Here is a 22,087-nt window from a genome sequence, read left to right on the forward strand (position 1 = left end):
TCATGAGCTGGATGTGGAAATACAAAGCTGAGCTGGGGGCAAGTGGGGTGCTGACATGTGTAGGTGTAAGTCCAATTGAACTCAATCAGACTTACTTCTGAGTAGACATGCACAGAATTGGTTCTCTCCATTTTCACCTCACAACATCAACAACAATGCTGGATGTGGAAATATAAAGCTTAGCAGGGAGAATAATACATCATGCACGGCTCCAGGACTGGCATGGTCATTTAAAAAGCTTTTTTCTTTCTTTAAAACAGCATTGCTTTAAACAAATAGTTTATCTCTCAGGCACACCTAAGACAGCCTTCTTTTGGGAAACCCCTACAAGGAAGAGGACGTGTTTTGGCTGAAAGTAATTACTGCATGGCAGGGGAGGGGGAAAATACGTAAACATTTACGAAAAATAGTGATTCTTACGGGAGTTATGCAGACTTGTGGAGACAGATGGGTACAAGAATTATATTTGTCGGTAAGTATTTATTTACATAATTTTCAAAGCGGGAAAAAAAAGGAGAATTCCGGGGGCTTGTGAACAGAGGAACGGAGCACTGGACGCAAACTGTGGAAGTCAAGCGGCACGGAAGGAACACAATTTGTACATCCCTACACCACTGCCAGGGACCACTCCCTCTCACAAGGAGGTTGTTCCCTCCCTCCAGACGTAATAGGTCATGAGGGGCCAGCATCCGGTACAGAAGAGGTTGCACGAACCCATCCAAGCACCTCTCAACATCCTTGAGCTGTATTACTAACTGAAACGTATCCATCAAAACTGGAACTCCCTGCCCCTGGAAGTCGGGCAGATGCCAACAGTGTGTTGCTTCCGCTGCCTGCTGAAAAACAGTTGTTCCAGGAAGCATTCCTTAAATGACCAGCCATGTTTTTTTTTAATTGGCATTCTGTTTTTAATCATTGTAATATGGGGTTTTAATCTTTTATCTTTTTACTATTGTACCTCTTATGCTCACCACTCTGGAATATGTTATAGCTATGGAGCGGTATTCAAATGTTGTCAATAAGTAAATGAAGAATTAAATAAAATACTGGGCAAGACTGCACTCTGGACTGCACTCTGCACTCCGCCTGATTTACCTGCTCTGAAGTGGCACACTGCTTTCAGTATGGCAGCTGGCCATAGGAACACAGGAAGCCAGCCTGTTTGTCCATCTAGCCCAGACTTCTCCAACCTTGTGCCCTCCAGATGTTTTGGACTACAACTCCCATCAGCTGAAGCCAGCATGGCCAGTGGGCAGAGATGATGGGAGTTGTGGTCCAAAACATCTGGAGGTTTGGGAAGGCTGACCTAGCCCAGTGTTGCCTGCTCTGACTGGCAATGGCCCTTCAAGGTCTGGGGGAGAGAGTTTTTCATACACCCTTTTGCCTGATCCTTTTTACTGGAGATGCCACAGATTGAAACTGGGCCCCCTTCTGCATGCAAAGCAGGTGGTCCTCTGCCACTCAGCTAGAACGCCTCCCCCTATACTAAGTGAGAGCACACCTCAAAGGTCCTTCCATATTTGCAGAGCCCTCTCGGGGATGCTCTCACTTCATGGGTGCCCCCAGCCAGTGGGGGCTGGTGACTCTGGTTTCAGTCAGAACCAGCCATATCTCTAAAGGAGCCTTTCAAGGTGCTGAACCTTATCCCCAAAATGGGTTCAGCACCTTGGATAGCTTCCTTAGAGTCCTGAATGGTTTGGACTCAAACCCAGGGCAGATCGACAGCCCCACTGAAATTGGAGGCACCAGCTTCCACTGCTCTCAGCTCTCCACTGTGCAATTCCCAAGCAGACTGAAGGTGGCTTCTGTGATCAGTTCCTTTCCCGCTCCCCTCTGTGACTATATCTCACAATGCAACATAACATTGGTGAATCTACTTTGCCTTTCTGTCCATAGTTGACAAGCATATTGTTGAGGGAGTTTCAGTGGGATGCCAAAAAAAACAAAAGTGATGATGGCCGGGGATAAAAGGTTTTCACATGACAATGACAGAATGAACAGATTGGGATTGTTTGCTTTAGAAGGAAACAGAAAAAACAATGTGATCAAAGCCCACATGCGACAATGGGTGACATTAAGAAGGCAGATCAAGAACTTTTGATACCAGGAAAAGCCAACATTAAATAATGTCAAAAAGCATCCGATTCAAAACAGATGAAAGGCCGTTTTGATTTGAGCCCATAGTTGCACTCATCGCCATAGGGTACCATGCCTGTTTTCCTGACTTCACAGTGTAAAATATAAATCATGTATTGCATGTGGGTTGGGCAAACTTTGCTTTTTCAAAAGGTATTTCAATGGTAACATCATAAGGGCTGATCTTATTTTTCTGTGGATCTGGCCATGACAGCTCTGGAAATCACTGGTCTCACTCAGGGGGATTCAGCAGCTTAAATACCATGGGCTTTTGCCCTGATGACATTCACTTCGAAATTATAATTGGGCCGGAGTGGCTTGGTAATAGAAGGAAGAAATGCATGTTTAATTGTATTCTTCCATGACTCCTATAGTCAACTATGTCGTTTGCACTGCAGTGGAGTTATTTTCATGGACTTCTTAAATCTCTGACCACTCAGATCTCTTTTAAATTTGTGACCACTTTGACCAAGTGTTGGACTGAGATGTGTGTGATAGAGAGAAGAGAATTAAGTGGAGTTGTTGCAAGGATTGTTACACTCTTAGGGTGCAATCCTATGTATGTTTAGGCAGAAAAAAGTCCTACAATTCCCAGCATTCCGCAGCAGGCATAGCCCAATCCCTAAAGACTGCAGCATTACAGTGGTTGTGGCCATTGTTACTCAGTGGCTAAAATGACATTCTCAACACAGCCAGGGATACAAGGAGTTTCACTTGCTGTAAAAACCTTGGAAGGCCCTTATTCTCACCAATCCTAGTTCCTAGCACCCAGAGCATTTCTACATGAGTGATTTATTGTACACTCGTGATTGGCCACTCATGTAAGTTTGCAGGTCCTTTACATGATGTCACCAATCTCCAGGATGTCTCCCACACTTTCCCCCCTTCATCCTGCTTTCAAAATGATTGGAGCTAAAGTGACAAGGGACCTGAATCCATTCTATCGGCTGTGTGTAATAACAGCAAAGCACTATTATCACAGTGCCATCTAGTGTCTTTACAATGAAATATATAGAAACATATAGAACTTGCAGAGGAAGGTTGTTGTTTTGTTTATTCGGTCAGTTGCTTCCGACTCTTCATGACTTCATGGAACAGCCCACGCCAGAGCTTCCTGTCGGCCGTCGCCACCTCCAGCTCCCCCAAGGTTGAGTCCGTCACCTCCAGAATATCATCCATCCACCTTGCCCTTGGTCGGCCCCTCTTCCTTTTGCCTTCCACTTTCCCTAGCATCAGCATCTTCTCCAGGGTATCCTGTCTTCTCATTATGTGGCCAAAGTACTTCAGTTTTGCCTTTAATATCATTCCCTCAAGTGAGCAGTCTGGCTTTATTTCCTGGAGTATGGACTGGTTTGATCTTCTGGCAGTCCAAGGACTCTCAGAATGTTCCTCCAGCACCACAGTTCAAAAGCATCTACCTTTCTTCGCTCAGCCTTCCTTATGGTCCAGCTCTCACAGCCATAGGTTACTACGGGGAATACCATTGCTTTAACTATGCGGACTTTTGTTGTCAGTGTGATGTCTCTGCTCTTCACTATTTTATCAAGATTTGTCATTGCTGTCCTCCCAAGAAGTAAACGTCTTCTGATTTCCTGGCTGAAGTCAGCGTCTGCAGTAATCTTTGCGCCTAGAAAGACAAAGTCAAGGACTTTGAGGCAGAGGAAGGACTTTGAGGCAGAGGAAGGACTTTCCTCAATTCAAACCACGTGTCTGCCCATGTAAAGGAGCCAGTCATACTCCCACAAAGAATCCAGAAGCAGAAAGCCCTAGTAAGATTGTGGGATTTTAGCTCCCGACATCGATTAGGTACTGAGGGTGAGCTTCCTTCCCTCAAATGATTCCTGTCCTTCACCAAAGACAGTGTTTGGGGAAGGAAGTGACAGCATCCCTGATTAGGATGCGGACTGCTCTTAATGCCAGAAGATAGGTTGTACTTTATTTTTTCTATGGTCCCCAAGCATATCAGCTGCTGTTTCAGTGTGGTAGAAGATAAAAGTCATACCTTTCCTGGAGCAGGACAAGGGCACTTGAGAGGCTGCTGCTGCAGGATCAAATTAATTCTCAGAGTCATTCCCAGTACAGTGAGAAGAGGCTAACAGAAGGAAACTAGACACCAACATTTTATTCTACACTATTTCCCTTGTGCTTTTTTTTCTTCTCCTCCTCAGACTAAGGGCCAAACTAGACTAAACTAGATGCCAGATTTCCTGATATCTTTTTCTTTGGATAAAAGCAACTCTGGGAGAAGGGTCTGATTTGGATTGGGGCTACAGCTGGGGTGGGGAGAACCTTTCCCTCCTTTGCTATTTCCCCATTTAAAATCCTCCCCCCAGGTTCTAGGAGCCATTGACAGGGAGGGGGAGGTACTCATATTAAAAACATAAGAAGAGCCCCTGCTGGATCAGAGCAAGGGTCATTTAGTCCAGCATTCTGTTCACACAGTGGCCAACCAGCTGTTGACCAGGAAACCACAAGCAGGACATGAGTGCAACAGCACCCACCCACCCACGTTCCCCACCAACTGGTGTACATAGGCATATTGCCTCTGATACTGGAGGTCGCTCATAGCCATCAGGACTAGTAGCCACTGATAGCCTTTTCCTCCAGGAATTTGTCCACCCCCCTTTTAAAGCCATCCAAATTGGTGGCCATCTTTTCCCTCTCCAAGGCTGATAGCAGCTGGAGAGTGGGGTGGGGTGGATTTATATTGGGGAAATGACACAGAGGTGGGAAGGGTTAACTCTTCCTTTCCCTGTATTATGGCTCTGCTTCAAATCATCCCACACAACTGCTTTTAATGAAAGAAAACTGATTTCTTTGGCTGGATCCTGTTACGGATCTCCCTTTTTGGTCCTTATGTAAGCCTTTCACTTCAGCTGTGGATTATCTTTACCTTTGTATACCTTTCTATAAAATAATGAGAAGCAAACAATGGATAAAATCCAACATGAGTGCTACTTAGAGTAGACCCACTGAAATGAATGTGATTTAAGGAGGACATATGTTGGATTTTACCCATTTTTCCCCCTATGCAAAATACTCTTTGCAGGCTATAATATTTAGAGCACCTCCATCTCCTCCCTATCTAGTAGCATGAACTCATGTTATTTTAGATGTTGAACGGACAAAGCTTCTCTCTGCCGAGTTAAACCACTGCTCCATCTAGCCCAAGATTGCCTACTATGACTGGTGTGGTGGTGGCTCTCCATGGCAACCTTCCCCAACCTGTTGCCCTCCAGATGTTTTGGACTTCAACTCCCATCAGCCCCAGCCATCATGGCCAATGGTCAGGAATTGTGAGGGTTGTAGTTGAAAACATCTGGAGTGCACCAAGTTGGGGGAGGCTCCTGCTTCATGTCCTCAGGTCCCATCTCATTCTTTTTCAACTGGAGAGGTTGAACTAGGACCATTTGTATGCAAAGCATCTGCTCTAAACTACAGCTCTTCCCGATGTTCTTACCTATTAAGAAGTCCAACTCATTTGAATCTCACTACACTTTTAAAGGGTGTATCTGAACAGCAGCTTCCCATGTTCCTATCTGGCACTTACTCCCAAGTAGTAATGCATGGGATTGAAGACTAAAGGTATTGGGATCTAATGCAACTTTACATTTAAGGGGTTGGATCCAGTTTTATGCTGGATCAACTGTGTTGATGGAAGTGGACTTCTCCACCCCCTCCTTCCCACAGCAGCCCCTTCCAGTCTACTGAAAATGCTACACAGAGAGTGAGGATACCCTGAAGAATGAGATGAGCTGTGGTGTGTGGGGGTGATCCCCCAAAATCAGGTGGAGGGATCTTTTGTAAGTGGAGCCTTTCCTATGGTTGAAGGTCCCTGCCTCTTGCGAAAGGCAAATCCTGGATCCAACCCAAAGTGCTTAGCTTTGGCTGGATCATGCCCACAAATAATAGCCCTTGGGAGAGCCTTAGGGCACAATCCTATGGCCACTAGTCAGCAGCTAGACAGCCATAGGATTGGTTGGTTCCTGGGAACCTCAGAGCCCACAGTCCAAGGTCGGTTCCCAGAGAACCACCCTCCACCCCCTCCTGTGCCACCGTGTAGGCAGCGCAGATCAGGCCTGCACTCCGCACTTGGAAGAGCAGTGCATGCGGCGCAGGGGAAACGGGTGTTCCTGGGGCCGGGTTGGGGTGAGGAGGTCAGAAGTGCTGGTACAACACTTCCTATGTGTCCTCCAGCCTCCCCATCCCATGCTCCGAGGTCCCACAGCTAGACAGCCGAAATTGGCTGTCTAGCCATGACTGCAGGGCACTGCAGTCCTCACCACTCCTCACCACTCCTCCTGCCCTGCAGTGGATAGGTGGTGGCTTCTGAGTTCGGAGGCAGCCATCTCCCCCCATAGGATTGCTCTCTCCCTCTCGGAAAACCTGGGAGAGCTATTTGTTCCTGTGTGACCCATCACAGCCACTTTAGAGAACAGCTTAATAAAAATCTTCCCTGAATAATTTTAATAACTTTATGAATAAGTTACAAGTTCTTAGGGGGAAAGGATGGTTTGAAGGAGCAGAATCGATCTATTTTGAGTGGTATTAATAAATTTTAAAAAGGGGGAAAAAGGTTTGCACAGCTCCTACCTTGGTTAGTTTTTATTTCTTGATTATTATTGAAGGGTGCAAAGCTTGGAGAGTCTCTCTGTGTGTCTCTCTTTGCAAAGCACCTGTAAGCACTTTCCTATCTGTGGCACCTGCCCATGCCGTCCCTTCCTTCATGAAGTTGGCTTTACCACCCAAAGAAGCAGGCTCAGTAGGCAAGCCAAGAGCCTGGAAAGAGCTCTGGCTGCCACAGGCTTTTCACAGCACAGTTTATGTCTGCTTTCTGCTGAAAAGTGCACTGTAGAGGAAATAAATGTGTAATTATATTTCTGAGACAATCCACTTATAGGTAAATTTATTGCGTGCAATATAAATCAAAGCAAGCGTTTTAACAAGCCGTTTGGTTATCAGCTTGTGGCTAAAACAGATGAATAAATATGTTAATGGATCTTCAGAGGTTCATTTTAATCAAACGTTTCTGGATGTGACACATACAATCCTGTAATGTGGAGCTCGAGCTCCTCCCCATAAGAAGTGTAGCTGTTGCATCCACTGCGCATGCAAGTGAGTTCAGGAGAAGATCCCTCTCGGATAATCACATCGCGCAAAAGTACAGATAAGGGAAAAGAAAGCACAAGACTCAGCAACTCCTTGCCTGCAGTTAGGACCTGCATTGCATAATTGGTTTTGTAGTGGAGCAGATGAGCTTTATTGGTAAACCCATTTTCAAGAATGTGACTGAGGTGTACATAATTATGCATGGAGAAAGTAGATAGGGAGATATTTTTCTCCCTCTCTCATAAGAGTCATCCCATGATGCTCATTGGTGGGAGATTCAGGACAGATAAAAGGAAGGACTTCTTCACACGGCGCATGGCTAAACTATGGAATTTGCTACCACAGGATGTAGTGATGGCCACCAATTTGGATGGCTTTAAAAGGGGGGTGGACACATTCCTGGAGGAAAAGGCTATCAGTGGCTACTAATCCTGATGGCTATGTGCTACCTCCAGTACCAGAGGCAGTGAGCCTTGTACACCAGTTGCTGGGGAACATGGGTGGGAGGGTGCTGTTGCGCTCATGCCCTGCTCGTAGGTTCCTGGTTGGCCACTGTGTGAACAGAATGCTGGACTAGGTCGACCCTTGGTCTGATCCAGCATGGCGCTTCTTATGTTCTTATGTTCTTAACATAGTGCAAAGCAGTCTTAGTAAGTGGGTGGGAGCATGTCTATAGTTAGGACTTCCACTTTATATTAGGGGAGAACATGTTAAGGTTGCCAATGTTTGAAACCAAAATGCTGGTACTTAGGTGGGGCCTGGGGGGTGGAGCCCAGAGTGGGACTCTGGGCATGGAGGCAGGGGTGGAGTCAAAGGGCCTGGGGTTGGTCTGAGGGTGGAGCCAAGCATTTTTCATGAGGCTGGGACTGGAGCCCAAGGAGTTCAGAGGGATCAGTGCAAAATCTGTTTACTTAAGATGCATAACTTACACACTTGCTAGCATGGGGCCAGATCAGGGGGAAGGGAGTATCCCATCCAACCTTACATTTGGATGGGATGGGGGAGGTGATTTTTGCCAACTCCTTCTTCCCCCCGCACCACCTCTTCCCCCTATAAAGATGCTCTGGAGCAGCCTTCCCAAACTGATGCTCTCCAGATGCTTTGGACCATCTCCCACCAGCCCCAGCCAGCATGGCTAGTGGTCAGGAAATCTGGGAGTTCTAGTCCAAAACATATGGAGGGCATCAAGTCAGAGAAGGCTTCTCTGGAGGGTTGGGGAACCTTCTGGAACAGTGTGGGGGGTGGCATGGGAGGCTGAAGGAGGAATTAGTGAAAATGGCTCCCCCACACACAACCCCTTACACCAGCAGGAGGTGCCTTTGCTTCCCAGTCCCTTTCACGAATAGAAGGAGCCCTTCCATTTGTGGAAGGAGCAGTCTGGATCCAACCCATTACATCTGCAAGTGGCTATATCTGTTTCTGTTGCTTTTTTCTTATTTTGTCTACCACTGTTATATCTGGTTTGTTATAGTATTTTTAGTCAGATGATTTCTTAAAACTTCTGTGCAGTTCCCTTGAGATATTTGTGCATATTGTATATGTAAGAGAGCCTGTACTTGGGCTCCAATTCATCATTCATGACATCCATGTGATGGAGGTGTATAATTGGTTTAATTAAGGCTAATGATCATCTACCATTGCTGAATAGGTACCCCAGATGGTATATGCCATATGGTCTGCCCACAGCAAGAGGTGTCTTAGAAAAACACCAGAGAGAGAGAGAGAGAGAGAGAGAGAGAGAGACTAAGAATGCAGAAAGCAATTCTGGACTAACTAGAAAATCCTTGATTAAGAACAATTGTTGATTATAATAAAACTGGGACACGTGCAGTGTGGGGAAAAAAAGGGAAACAACATTTCTTTTGTTTATTGTATTGCCATTATTTTCCTATTTCTATGTTTTCTTTGCACTGGTTGGCAGGGCACTTGTCTTGGAGTCCCACTCAGCAAGCTAAGTGCCTTGTGCAACACTCATTTTGATAATTCAACAGCATTCTAGGACAAAAATCTCTTCTGACAGCTATGTCATAAGAGCTACCGGCTATGACAGAAGGTCTTCACACCAGCCTTTGTAAACTTGGTGGATTTCGGAGGGATTACTGGTAGGGATTGCGCGGGTGCCTGATCAGGTCCGGGCGTCCGGCAGACTCCCCCCACCTACCCACCCACTGCCCTGAGCCACACCTAGCAAGCCCCCTGCCTTGCTCAAGCTCCCCCCACACTCACTGAGCTGCCTGCACTCACCCTGGGCCTGTCTGGCAAGCTCTGAGATCGTCATTTTGCAGGGAAAAAATAGCAATTGTGAAAATGCACACATTTGATCTTACACAAAATGTCGCCATGAATGGCCAATGTTTGTAAGATTGCAGGCATGAATGGGCTGTAAATGGAGGGCTTGGGTGCAGGTCTGGGGGCATGAGAGTGGGGGCAGGGGCATGGTGGGCACCCGGAGGATCTGGTTGGGAGGGGCACCCATCCATCCCTAATTGTGAGGCGTCTCAGATGTTTAAGTTGTCCACGTTAAATTCATCTGAAGTTTGCTATAGATGAGAGACACCAATCCAATCTTTCCCAACAGGCTTCCACGTTTGCACCCATAGTGTAGCTAATGTCCCTGATCCAGAAATATTCACAGGCTACTGAAGATTCCACACTGAGTGACCATGGTGCAAGAGTTTATCCAAGTCTTACTCGATTTCGAACCCAGGCAGTTTGGATTTTTGGAAGACCATAGTCCAAATGGGAATGCAAGCCTTCCATCCCCTTGACTAAGAGCATGACAAACTTGACTAAGAGCATGACAGGTTGTGCTATATTCTGCAATTGCAAGAAGTCGGGAACAAACTACTCTCCCAGAGTCTACTGTGTCCAGCATTTTTGATGGTGATGGAGAGGAGGATGGAAAGTCAGATCAAAATAACCCCTTCCACTTTGTCTCTTGCTGCCCCCACCACTCCTGTTAAGAAGAAGGTAAAGGGAAAAGGGAAGGGAGGGTATGTGTTTGGGCACTGGAATGTGCCTATGCACACCATTTGCTGGGGAACATGGGTGGGAGGGTGCTGTTGCACTCATGTCTTGCTTGTGAGCTTTGTGAAACACAAATCCCCAATCTGCATTCTAATGTGGGACAGAGCAAGAACTCTGCCAATGCACCCTAGTCCATCATTCTGCTCAACTTGTAGATTATCTGGTAGTGCTAATCACTGTTTGAGGACAGGGTTGGATCCACCATGTCCTTTCTTGCCCACCCACCCCCCATCAGAACTGAATCTTATGTCAAACCTGAATGTACTCTGATCACCTGGTTATTCATGGACTCACCATGAATGGAGGACTGAGCACACAACGCTACGATATCCATGAGTATCTCTGGATTTGGCCCAAATGTTAAAACTGGCCCACTGCATCAATGCAATGTCACCATTTGTGGCACTGGGTGACATCCTGGGTGGTCCCACAAATGCAGCAGTGGGAAGAAGACTTTCTAAGCCTGCCAAAGCCAGCACCAGTATATGTGGAAATGGCATCATGGCATTTGTCTCCCAAAGCTGACATGTGCAACAGAATTACGTGTAGAAGGGACATAATTGAAATTATTTATCACAGGTGCATCCCACTTTTCTTTCGGGGCAGCCAACAATGGTTTTTGCCCCATTTTATTCTCAGAGCTATCTTTGGAGGTAGACAGGCCTCCAAGGGAACGAGTTGTGAACTCTGGTCTCTCTGATTCAAAGCCAATGCTAATTTCACTACGCTATGCTGGGTCTCATGAGTCAGTGGAAATGAGGGTGACTTACTCTCATGCCTCCCAAAGGCATTTCAGGAACCAGAGGACTAACTTGTTCAGTTCACATCTATATCATCTGTGTTAATAGTAAATTCTATAATAAGATTACAGTCAAAAGGTAATGTAGTAGAACTAAGGCTGAGCTGAAACTAGTCACCATTTTGTGAACATGTCCCAGCAGTGCCCCCAAAATGTCTCTCCTTGTCAGTTTCCCTCCCCCTCCCAATGCTCCTTGCAAAAATGAATGCTGATTCATTTAAACTGCTGTATTTATTTATTTATTTATTTCATTTTTATACTACCCAACAACCAAGCTGTCTAAGCAGTCCACAAAATTAAAGCCAGAAAAATACAACTGAAAATACAGTATAAACTATAATAGATTAAAACTATAGAATAAAAATACAACCAGAGTAAAACCTAGCAGCAGTGCAGATATTTAAAATGCAATAGCACGTTTTAGGACAGCAGAACTAAAAAAACCTGGAATGCTAAAATGCCTGGGAAAAGAAAAAGGTCTTCACCTGGTGCCAGAAAGAGTACAACGTACGCACCAGGCAAACCTCTCTAGGGAGTTTGTTCCACAGCCGGGGTGCCACAGCAGAAAATCCCTTTTCCTGGTAGTCACCTGCCTTACCTGTTTTGACAGGGGCTCCTGGAGAAGGACCCCTGAAGATGATCTTAGGGTCTAGGCAGGCACATGTGGGAGGAGGTGATCCTTCAGACAACCTGGCCCCAAGCCATTTAGGACTTTGAATGTTAATACCAGCACTTTGAATCGGGCCAGGAAAGGGACTAGCAGTCAGTGCAGCTGGGAAAGTACTGGCATAGTATGATCTCATTGGCTAGTCCCCATTAACAATCTTGCTACCCTGTTTTGAACTAGCTGAAGTTTCTGGACCATTTTAAAAGGCAGCCCCACATATAACGCATTGCAGTAATCCAGATGAGAGGTTATCAGAGCATGGATAACTGTAGCTAGGCTACCTCTGTCCAGATAAGGGTGTAGTTGGTACATCAGCCTAACCTGATAAAAAATGCTCCGTGCCACTGAGTCGACCTGTGCCTCAAGTGACAGTTCTGGGACCAAGAACATCCCCAAACTACGAACCTGATCCTTTAGGGGGAGTGCAACCCCCTCCAGAACAGATTGAATATCACCTAGCCAGGCAGACAAACCACCCACTAATGGTACCTCCATCTTGTCTGGATTGAGTCTCAGTTTATTGGCCCTCATCCAGGCACTGATTCAGAACAGTGACCACCTCACCTGGATTTGATGAAAAAGAGAGGTAAATGTTGATGACACCTCAGCCCACACCTCTGAATGACCTCCCCCAGCAGTCTCATGTAGATGTTAAACGGCATGGGAGAGAAAATAGAGCCCTGTGGAACCCCATGGCATAATTGCCAAGGCACAGAACAATAATCCCCCAGCACCACTTTCTGGAATTGGCCAGCCAAGTAGGAGTGGAACCACTGCAGTGCTGTGCCTCCAACTCCCAACCCAGACAATCTATCCAGAAGGATACCATGGTCGATGGAATCAAAAGCTGCTGAGAGGTCCAAAAGAATCAACAGGGTTGCACTCCCCCTGTCCCTATCCTGGCAAAGGTCATCTCATAGGGCGACCAAGGCAGTTTCTTCAGCCTCAGTAGCCCTTGTGTAGGTGGGAGTGATTTTATTTACTGACATCTTGTGATATCATTACATTACACATTGCATTGTGACATCATCCTATTCACTGCAATGTGGCTATATCAACCCGGATTGGGTGCAATCACCAGTAGGACTAAGACAGCAATCCTGCCCACATGTATTTGAGAGTAATTTCCACTGAACACAGTGCGCCTGACTTCCAAGCAAACATGTGTAGGACTGGGCTGTCATTGAAGAACTAGAAAGACACAATCAAGGGGGAAAATAGCACTGAACACACAGCAGCCAGGAGAAACACTGGTGCTAAACAGTATTCAATCTGAAAATGAATATTGGCACAATCTGTTACTAGAAAATATTTCCGCCCCATGGAATTGCTAGTTTTTGATCTGAAAATCAAAATGGACAAATATTCAGCAGAGTTCAAAGAGTAATACATTTTCCTTGGGAAAGGTCCTGCTTTAGCAACATCAAAAATTATTCCAGTTCAAATGCAAACTACACATATCTTATCAGAGTCAAAATTTGGGAACTCTGTGCAGTGTCAGTTATAATGTTTGGGCTGCTTCACCCCCAGCTCATGGCAGCTCTTAACAGCTTCAGTGGATGTCAGTGTCTTATTACTTCTCTCTCACTTTTATTTGTAGGAATTCAAATACAGGCACTTTTCAGTGTTGCTTGAATTCTTTCATTATTGCAATGACTTTCCTTTTTGCACTGCCAGATAATTTATGAGATCTTGGATTGCGTTGTCCATTTTAGGAATGCCTAGGAAGAGTTCTCTGGTCTGAAAGAGTGACTTGATCAATATTAATTGGCTCTGTAAACCTGTTTCTAGAAAGAGAAATCAGATCCCTGTGGGATTGCAGCATTAATTTTCTCTTTGAAAATGCACATTGGGTAATATGTCATTGCAGCTGTAGCTGGGTCTAAAGAAAAGCTTTAGTGCTGCCTTTTCTATCACTAATACTGTAGCAGACCAGGTTCCAATAAGAGGAGGTCAATAGAACATCTGTCTTTTTTATCTTTCATAGATACTCAGGCATGCCATCTTGTTATTTCAGGAATCTCTGGGGTATAACATAAACTAGGATTTAATGACTTGGAACCTACTGTTTCAAGTGATATTTTGACAAGCTGCTGGCCAGTGGCACCTTATTCATCTCCCTCTTCCTCCCCATCCCATCTCTGTCCTTCACAGAGACGAGCTAAAATTGGCAGCAGATTTTACATGCCAACTTAACACATCTCAGTTGCAGAGATCCTCCAGTAGAAAACTGGTGATGTGCATAATTGAGCAACAGAAGAAGAGCCATTCTCTTTGTTATCATATTATGGATGCCTGCAGTTTCTTAAGATGGACTGCAGGGTTAAAACACACACACACAGGGAGACAGAATGGTGCCTTGCTTAGCAGGGCCAGCCCTACCATTATGCCAAGTGCGGCAACATCTTCAGGTGGCAGGAGCTGTGGGCGGGGAGCTGCAGGGAGGGGTTGAAGGATACAGCTGTGAGCCATGTGGCTAGTCTTGCACCCCCCAATGTAGCCTGCTGCCCTTGATTGCAGTGATTTGAAGGAAGTAACATTCAGTTGCCAGTCCTTTTAGCTTTTGTACGTGGAATGTGTGTGTGTGTGTGGGGGGGGGGAACGTACTGTGTTGTCCTTTGCAAAATGTCTTGGGCTGGCCCCATTACTTAGTATAGGAAGATAGAACTTAGCTGGGGACATATTTGACATTTGCGTCCAAGTGGAACAGAAACAGCAGAGACAAAGCAGGAAAATCAGCTTCTCAAGCAAAATACTTTATCTATCCAGATTAAACAGTCTGGGACTATTTTACCTGAAGGACCACCTTTCACTGTATAATCCTGCCTGAGAACTGAGATCTTCCACAGAATCTCTCCAGGCCTGGGGTAGGCAACCTTTTTGGGCCCATGGGCACATTTGGGATTTTTTTATTATTATTATTATTTTATTTACAAATTTACAAATTTCCCCATCTAAAACAGTTTCTAGAGCGGTGAACATGAGAGGTACAGTAGTAAAAGATTTAAAAAGTGAAAACACCATATTAAAATTATTAAAAACAGAATGCCAATAAAAACTGTGGCTGATCATTCATTGAATGGTTCCTGGAATAGAACTGTTTTCAGGATGCATCGAAAGCAATACAGTGTTAGCGCCTGCCTGAACTCCAGGGGCAGGGAGTTCCAAAGAAAGGAACTCCCTGCCCCTAATTTGATACAATGTCCTGGGCACCACCACAAAATGGCTGCCAGGGGAATTGTGGCTAGTCACAAAGGACAAGTAACCTGCTCAAAAGACTGCGAAAAAGGCAGAAGTGGGGTCCGATTCCCAACACATTAAACAATCCCCTTGAAGCCACTTTTCAGCATCAACAGAATTTCATAGAAGGCAAACTCTTTTATTTATTATTTTCAAAGTATGAATCTTTGCCCCTTTATGGTCCCAATCCACATGGGGTGGGGGCATGTGTTATTTATACTTTAAAAACTATTCACACAATCATTAATTGCAAAAATTCTATCTCCTTTAGTTAGGTCTTAAGAGAGACGTGGGGCCTGTTCAGACGTCATACTAAGCCATGATGTTTGGGGAATTTGAATTTCTGCTAACCGCAGCGGCTTAGCACGTCATGTGGGGGGAGAAATCCATGTTCTGCATGGTTAGTAAGTCACCCCTGCTAACCATCCCCCTGCAAAAGGGTTAAGGACCCCCGAGGAGGCTTACCATGTCACCTGGTGAGCTCCCCAGTGGTTTAAACAGGCTCTTGAGGACTTTTAGGCCATGACCATAGAGTCTGCTGACTAGAGCATCTGCCACTGTGGGCAAGGCTCTAGTCACCGTGGACTTTCTCTATGGTCGTGTGGCCATTCAGGACACTGCAGGAGTTGCCAGGAGCCCGTTTGTGCTGCTGAGCATGTTGGGATGAGCACTAACCACTCCAGTAGGCTTGCCAGATAATTACAAGGGGGTGGCAAAGCCACGCAGTGCCGCATGGTTTCCAGTCATGGTTTTGCTAACCGCCCCCACCCCTGCAGTTACCCTAACCACCCTCTCCCCGTGTGCATGTGAATAGGCCCACAGACTTACCAGTTCTACAGTTCCCAAGTTCAGAACATAAGAAGAGCCATGCTGGATCAGACCAAGGGTCCATCTAGTCCAGCATTCTGTTCACACAGTGGCCAACCAGCTCTCGACCAGGGACCCACAAGCAGGGCATGAGTGCAACAGCTCCCTCCCACCCATGTTCCCCAGCAACTGGTGTACATAGGCTCACTGCCTCTGATACTGGAGGTAGCACACAGCCATCAAGACAAGTAGCTTTTGATAGCCTTTTCCTCCAGGAATTTGTCCAACCCCCATTTAAAGCCATCCAAATTGGTGGCCATCACTACATCCTGTGGTAGCAAATTCCACAGTTTACCTATGTGCTGTGTGAAGAAGTATTAGTTGTCATCTAATAGTGTGCATGGTGTCTAATATATCCACAGGTTCAGCCACTGAATGTGGCTCGCAAAATGTGGCCATCCTTAAATCAAGAGTTGGAAAGTCCATTGTGTTAGAATGACCTCTGCTGGGTAGCTATTTATATGACATACAGTGCAATCCTATGTACATCTACTCTGAAGGAAGTCCTATTGAGTTACTTCCTCTCGGGTAAATGTATATTGGACTGCAGCTTCAGTGAAAGATTTATAATTATTCCCTGCAGACCAGCAAAGCAGAGGTGAGCTACTTGTGTCCCTCCAGATGTTTTGGCCTACAACTCCCATCATCCCTCACCATTGGCTGTGCTGTCTAGGGCTGATGGGAGTTATAGGCCAAAACACCTGGTGGGCCAGAAGTTATCCACCCCCATGATAAAGTTGCATGCAAGGGTGAGAAAGAACCGTGCACACAGCAGCGTCTTTAACTCCCATGACAGAGCAAGAAAAGCATGTAACAGATCTCCTCATGAATGCCCATAGCTTTCCAGTGTCTGGCATTAACCGTTCCCAAAATCCAAACTCAAGAAAAACAATTATTTAACTAATAAGCTATCTTGCTAAAATGACCTCATACCGTAGCATTTGTGCTGTTTTTCTGTTGTACTATTTTCTTTTTAACTATAGGTCATGGTGATTTTTCCCGGTTATTACCTAGGGAAATCTCTCTGAAGAGTCTGACAGTATGAAGAGAGCTGTGCTCAGTGAGGAAGTGGCGTCTTTAACACAGTCGGCTATATGGGTCACCAGAAACACTATTTCTATGGGCCATTACAAAATTCCTAAAGGAATTGTGCTGCCATCTTGGCTTTGCCCCCAATTAGAGGGGCCACCTACATATCACCCCAAAAGAGGAAATGCATCACCAAAAAAGCGGACACAAATTAGCATAACATTTGGATATGCTAATCTATATGTATAGTTGAAAACATAGGCATTATAACTATAATTTAAATAGAAATGCAATACACCACACCATAGTGGGGAAAACTGTTACCAGGTGACCTATGTGCCTGCTCAGCCTGCTGTCCAAGCGCCAACTCTTGCCGGGCACCTTCAAGGTCCCTGCTCTGTTCTCCCTTCATATGTTTCCTTATCTTTAAACCTCACTTGGATTAAACAGAACAGAGGAGGCCTTCTAATAGAGGACTATTCTCCTCTGTAAGTGAGAACCCATGGCCACCCTACCCCCAATCCAATGAAGTTGAGCCATTCTGGAGGACTGCTGGTGATGGGAGGAAGATGGTCATGGCCACCAGATTCTTTGGCCATCTTCCCCCCCATCCCCCACACAAACATGGTGGCCACTTTTTTTTTTTTGTCCTCATGACAGCCATCTTTTCCCCTAACCATGCTCCAGAATGATTCACAGAATTTCCACTTTGGGGGCATTAGGATTAAATCCAGTAAGGTGCTGGAAGCCACTCAGGGCCACAGCAACTATGTCTTTTAAAGAAAGGCACAACATTATTTAAAATAAATAAATAAAAGGAGGCTCAGGGCAGGTGTCAGTGACCTTCTCATCAGGGTACTGGAATCTGCTGGAGCATGCTTCATGGAGATACCAAACCTGCCAGTGAGGCTTCTTTTAAAAACTCTAATGCAGATGCTTACAAAAGTTTGCGTGTAGTTTTTCTCTAATAGCAGGCAGTTATGCACAACCCCCAAATATATTATATTTGCCTCACCTAGCTGTCTACCCACTTATATTTTATTTTCCCTTAAAGTAGCAGCATGTCAAAAGAACATCCACCCATTCAAACACGCATATTTTAAAAAAAAAATGCCTGGGGAAACAAAAATACCCATTTGCAAGAGTGGGACGTAATGTTCAATATCAAACATTAAAAAAAATAGTGTCAGAAGCAAAATTGTTTAAAGATTCATCAATGTTTGTCAACAAGAAAAAGAGGCGATTAATCCCCCCCCCCCATTTTTGTAAGAAATGTATATAATTATTTTTCCCTTTAGCTTTGGAATTTCATAAATATCTTGAGGCTGGCTCTCTTCCCATTTTGTTTTTCAGCTCTTACCAATAGAAGCATTGTTTTCCGAAGCAATACAAACTCGTGCAAATACGCATGAAGTTCCAAGTTCAATCAATCATGCTCATGGGTTTTAGTCAGATTTAGCCAACCAAGGGAGAAATGGGCTCACTAGAACTCATATATTTGAAGCCTTGGGGCCTGCAGTCTCAAGCCTATTTCTCCAGCCACACAAATGCACCTCCCCACAGTTCCTGAAGTGGAAGAAGAAAAACACAAGTGGGATGGTTTCAGCAGCGGGGGGGGGGGGGGGCAGGAGAGAAGTGGGATGGTTAGATCAGACTCAATTATGTCCACCTGAAAAGAAGTGGAATTGTTATAGATCCTCCTGAAATAAATGGGAATTCATCCCACCCCACTTCAAACACTGCCTCCCCACCCAATGCAAACGTGTAGTGTGTGTGTGTGTGTGTGTGTGTGTGTGTGTCTGTAGTAGAGGCTGGTGGCTCCTATTTTGGTGGGTTATGAATCCATTCCAGGTTTCAGTCAGAAGCAACCAGAACTCTAAAGGAGCTATCAAAGGTTCTGAACCCTATCCCCAAAATGGGTTCAGTACCTTGGATAGCTCCTTTAGAGGTCTGGCTGGTTCTGACTGAAACACGGAATGGATTCACAGGCCCACTGAAACAGGAGCCACCAGCCTCCACTGGATATATCCCCACTTATCATAATAATCAGGCAAATTGATCTCTTTTTTAGATGTGCTTTCCACCATCCAACTCTCTACACCCCTGGCTAGTTTGTTTTGTTTTTACCTCAGGTACACATTATGTACAAAAGGAGGGTGTGAAAGTTGCATATTTAGGTAGTGTCGAAATTATGATTTTATTTTACTTGTTTGTTTGTTTGTTTTGTTTATTTATACAAGCAGTCAAGGAGATTCACAACACAAACCATAAAACACAAGCAGCCCCCCAGCCCCGAACCCCAAACCAAACAGAGCAGCAAACCAAGAAATAAAAACAGATAAGATGGCAGCAACAACATCTCGTCAACCAAAACCCAGCCACATAAAAAGCTCAAGAGAGTAATAGAAGCCAGGTAGTAAAGTCAGGCCTCTCTAAACAAAGACATGTTAACACCACAGCAGAAGGCCAATAAGGAAGGGGGTAAAAGGGAAGGGGGCAAAATGGATTTGCCTGGGGAGGGGTCTCCCTAGTTTGGGCATGGTAACATAAAATGCCCTGTCCCTCATTTCCATGATTCAGAACTGAGAGGAGGGTCTCTCAACATTATCTTAGGTCACAATCCTATGCATGTTTAGACAGAAAAATGTCCCACAACTCCCATCCTTCAGCATGGTTGGCTGGGGCATGCTGGGAGTTGTAGGATTTTTTCCTGTCTAAACATGCATAAGATTGCACCCTTCATGTGTGGCAGATCGCATGACAGAAGGTAGTCCTTCAGCTACCCTGATCCTGAGTTGTGTTGTTGTTGTTGTTCAGTCATTCAGTCATGTCCAACTCTTCGTGACCCCATGGACCATAGCACACCAGGCCTTCCTGTCCTCTGCTCTCTCCCGGAGTGTACTCAAGTCCATATTCATTGCATCGGTGATGCTATCTAGCCATCTCATCCTCTGCCGTCCCCTTCTCCTTTTGCCTTCAATCTTTCCCAGCATCAGGGTCTTTTCCAGGGAGTTTTCTCTTAGCATTAGGTGGTCAAAATATTTGAGCTTCAGCTTCAGGATCTGTCCTTCCAATGAGCAGTCAGGGTTGCTTTCCTTTAGGATGGACTGATTTGACCTCCTTGCAGTCCAGGGGACTTGTAAGAGTCTTCTCCAGCACCACAGTTCGAAAGCATCAATTCTTCAGCACTCAGCCTTCCTTATAGTCCAGCTCTCACAGCCATAGGTTACTACTGGGAAAACCATAGCTTTGATTATACGAACCTTTGTCAGCAAGGTGATGTGTCTGCTTCTTACTATGCTGTCTAGGTTTGCCATAGCTTTCCTCCCAAGGAGCAAGCGTCTTTTAATTTCATGGCTATAGTCACCGTCTGTGGTGATCTTGGAGCCCAAGAAAATAAAATCTGTCACTGCTTCCATTTCTTCCCCTTCTGTATCCAGGAAGTGATGGGACCAGATGCCACAATTTTAGTTTTTTTAATGTTGAGTTTCAAACCAGCTTTTGCACTGTCCACTTTCACCCTCAACAAGAGGCTCTTTAGATCCTCTTTGCTTTCTGCCATTAGGGTGGTGTCGTCTGCGTATCTGAGGTTGTTGATAATTCTCCCGGCAATCTTAATTCCGACCTGTGATTCATCCAACTCAGCGTTTCTCATGATGTACTCTGCATATAAATTAAATAAGCAGGGCGACAATATACAGCCTTGTCGTACTCCTTTCCCAATTTTGAACCAATCAGTTGTTCATGATCCTGAGTTGTACAGTGCTTTAAAAGTAAACAGCGATTTGCATTGAGCCCAGAAACAAATAGGGAATGGAGTGACATGCGTCCTTATACCTGGTGGAAAGAACTGTGCCAGGATTAGATTAGAAAATGTCTTCTGTTCCATTATTTGGAACTTGTCATAAGCAATTAAACAGTCTACAAATCATAAACAAAGACCTTATTTGGAGAGCAGGAGGAGAGATTTCCACTTTCACATAATGTCCCAGACAAGCAGGAAAGACAAAACCTTCCCATCATTATTCTTCACAGTAAGCAACAACTATCTCAGCTCTCCCAGCCTCAAGTCTTCAATGCATCTCTCCAGTGGGCCTCCCTTTCATTTCTCTCCTGCTTCCTGATACCTTCTCCACTAGTCATTCTTTCCTTGGCTGTTGCCAAAACCCATTTGGTTCATCCTATTATTGTCCACCACTTGAAGCTGCACTGAAACGTCCCTTCCAAATTAAGTTTGGATTTAAATAAATATGTTGTCTAGCACACAGATGCACTTCAGTTCCTAAAGCTTTACATTTTCCCCTGTGCTATAATCAATTGCCTGCTTTCTTTGGGATTGCAGATCTCTGATTGTGGATTGAAGTTGACATTATCACTTTGCTCTACTTTCTACAGTACTCTAATAACAATGTCTATATCCATCTTAATTTGAACTCACCACCTGCCAGGAGCTGCCATGTCTCAAACTAGGAGCCTTTGATCTTGTGTGTGGCTGCCCTGTGTGATGATGAGCTACCAAAATACATGTTGTAGCATCAACTTAGACCAGGAGTAGCCAACCTGGTGCCCTCCAGATATTTTGGACTACAGTTCCCATCAGCCCAGCCAACATCATCAATGCTCAGGTATTATAGAAGCTGTAGTCCAAAATATCTGGAGGGAACCAGGTTGCCTACATCAGGTTTAGGCAGTTTAGTATCTTCAGGCCCTTGAGCGACCCTCCCACCCAGGCTGGCTATTGGATTCTCCTACACGGGAAGGAGTATAAGAGGGCTTCCTGTTGTAGTTAAGCTTTCCCTTAGCAACAAGGTCGCCCTGAGTTCTGGTAAGATCCTGTATAATTGGGTTTGTCCCTTGGTCCTGACTTGCTCTTTGACACTGTCATCTGACTTGTTCCTGCCTCCTGGTTTACTTTGTCCTTAGTTCTGACTTCTGTTCTTACTACTTGTTTTTCCATGGCATTGCAGAGACAAGAGGAATGATTTCAGAAGCTAAGCAGGGTCAGCCCTGTTTAGTACTTGGATGGGAGACCGCCTGGGAATCAGGCTTCCTCCATTGAGCAGGGGGTTGGACTCGGTGGTCTTGTAGGCCCCTTCCAACCCTATGATTCTATGAGTCAAACTACATGATGGGTAATTGTGTAGCATGTAGCTGAGACTTATCTCTTTTTTACTTTCAAGAAAGTGTGCATGGCCCCAGTTTGGACTGGGATG

The sequence above is a fragment of the Heloderma suspectum genome, chromosome 4, assembly GCF_057233095.1.
Source record: "Heloderma suspectum isolate Gila_16-S chromosome 4, 16-S_ref, whole genome shotgun sequence".
In the NCBI taxonomy this organism is placed as follows: domain Eukaryota; kingdom Metazoa; phylum Chordata; class Lepidosauria; order Squamata; family Helodermatidae; genus Heloderma; species Heloderma suspectum.